The following is a 2012-nucleotide window of genomic DNA, read 5'->3' on the forward strand; positions in this document are numbered from 1 at the left end:
TAATACTAAATCTATAAATATATGCACATAGATCTATTTCCCCATCCTCATATATAAATATATTTTCATATGTACATGTCTTTATCTAGACCTCTATAAATTCCCTTTGCCTCCCAGCAATTTCCTCTATTTCCCTTGACTTTCCTCCTGTCGGGTGGGAAGTCTTGAGGATCCAGTGGCTGTGGAAGCATCTCAAGCACTGGCATAGTTCTCATGTCGCTCCTCCAGCTTCAGCGCTTTGGGTGGGATCAGCATAGCTCCATGTGTCTTGTCAGCAGGAAAATGAAGCACAGAGCGTGTGTGTACGTCCCACCACCAGAGAGGAAGACAGGAGATCCCAGAATCCTCAGGAGAAGGCCATTTCCACAGAGAGGCCTAGACTCTACCCCTTTACTCAAGTTGACAGGAGATTATGTAAGGGCCACAGGGCCGTTTAAATATTATTTAATTATTTTTTCCAACAGTTTTATTGGCAAGTCCTTTACACATCATATAATTCAGTAGTTCAATCACATCAAAATTTTTTTTAATTTAAATTTTACTTTATTGGGGGCTCTTACATCTCTTAACACAATCCATACATTTTGTCAAACAGATCTTTACATATGTTGCCATCATCTTTTTCAAAACATTTTCTTTCTACTTGACCCTCTGGCATCAGCTTCTCATTTTCCCCCCTCCCTCCCTCTCCTATTTCCCCTTGATAATTTATAAAAATTTTTTCATGTTTTTTATAGACTGCTCTCAATTCACCCACTTTTCTGCTGTCTGTCCCTCTGGGATGGGGCCATACGTGGATCATTGTGATTGGTTCCCCCTTATTCCCCCCAGCCCTACCCTTACCCTCCTAGTATCGCTTCTCCTCTTATTGGTCCTGAGGGGTTTATCTGTTCTGGATTCCCTGTGCTTTGAGCTCTTATCTGTACCAGAATACATGTTCTGGTCTAGTCAGATTGGTAAAATAGAATTGGGGTCATGGTAGTGTGTGAGTGGAGGGTGGAGGTGGGGGTGGGGGAGTAAGCATTAAAGAACCAGAAGTAGGATGTGTGTTTAATTGGTGCTATACTGTACCCTGACTGGCTCTCTTCCTCACGGCCATTCTGACAGGAAGTGTCCAATAGACTAATGATGGGCTTTGGGTCTTTGATGCCTGATACCTTATCCCATCGACACCTCATGATTACACATGCTGGTGTGCTTCTTCCATGTGGGCTTTGTTGCTTCTCAGCTGGATGGCTGCTTGTTTATCTTCAAGAGAAGGTACATCTCTTGTGCTGGGGACTGTCGTACCTTGTCATCTGGCTGATTGTTGGTGACCTGCTTGCTGTTTGCTGCCTGTGGCCGGATAGCCTGACTTGTTCTACAGAGACTTGAAGGACTGCCAGTGTATTAGCTGTCTCACAGAAGGGAGTTGCACTGAGCCATTTGGACAGATTTATAGATTAATTTACTGTTTATTTCTTGTGTTATATATCTATCTATATACATCTATGTAAAATTATTAGTGTTCTGCTTTTGTTTCTCTAGAGAACCGTGTCTAACATACGGGTCCAGGTCTGTCCATTGAGCTTTACGAGTGTTTTCCAGTCGAGTCAGCTGGGGTGCCACGCCCTGGCTCCCAAGTCCACCTTTGGCATTCCTCGGGGACTTCATTGTTTTGCTCCCCTTGCTACCCTGCTGTACACCCTTAGTGTTTACGCTGGTGCGGTGGAGTCAGATCAGGCACATCTCTGGCACTGTGTCCCCAGTACTGAGGGACATGTCGTCCTGTCTTGTGATGGGGCCGTCCCCGTGATACCCTCTGTGCCTTGGCCGCTCTGAGCTGGAATCTTGTCCTCAGGGCTTGGTGGGCCAGGGTGTGTTCTACTCTCTCCTTACCGCTTCATTTGCTCCTGTTCAGACGCTCCCCACTTCCTGAGCTGCAGCTCAGGAAGTCCTCTGACAGCAGTGCTGTCCTCTGAAGTGCATTCCTCTGGGGGTGGGGGATAAGAGGTGTTCATGTAGTTGGAATT

Source organism: Echinops telfairi, unplaced genomic scaffold, assembly GCF_000313985.2.
Source record: "Echinops telfairi isolate 266 unplaced genomic scaffold, ASM31398v2 ScPeMD7_7469;HRSCAF=8507_1, whole genome shotgun sequence".
Lineage (NCBI taxonomy): Eukaryota > Metazoa > Chordata > Mammalia > Afrosoricida > Tenrecidae > Echinops > Echinops telfairi.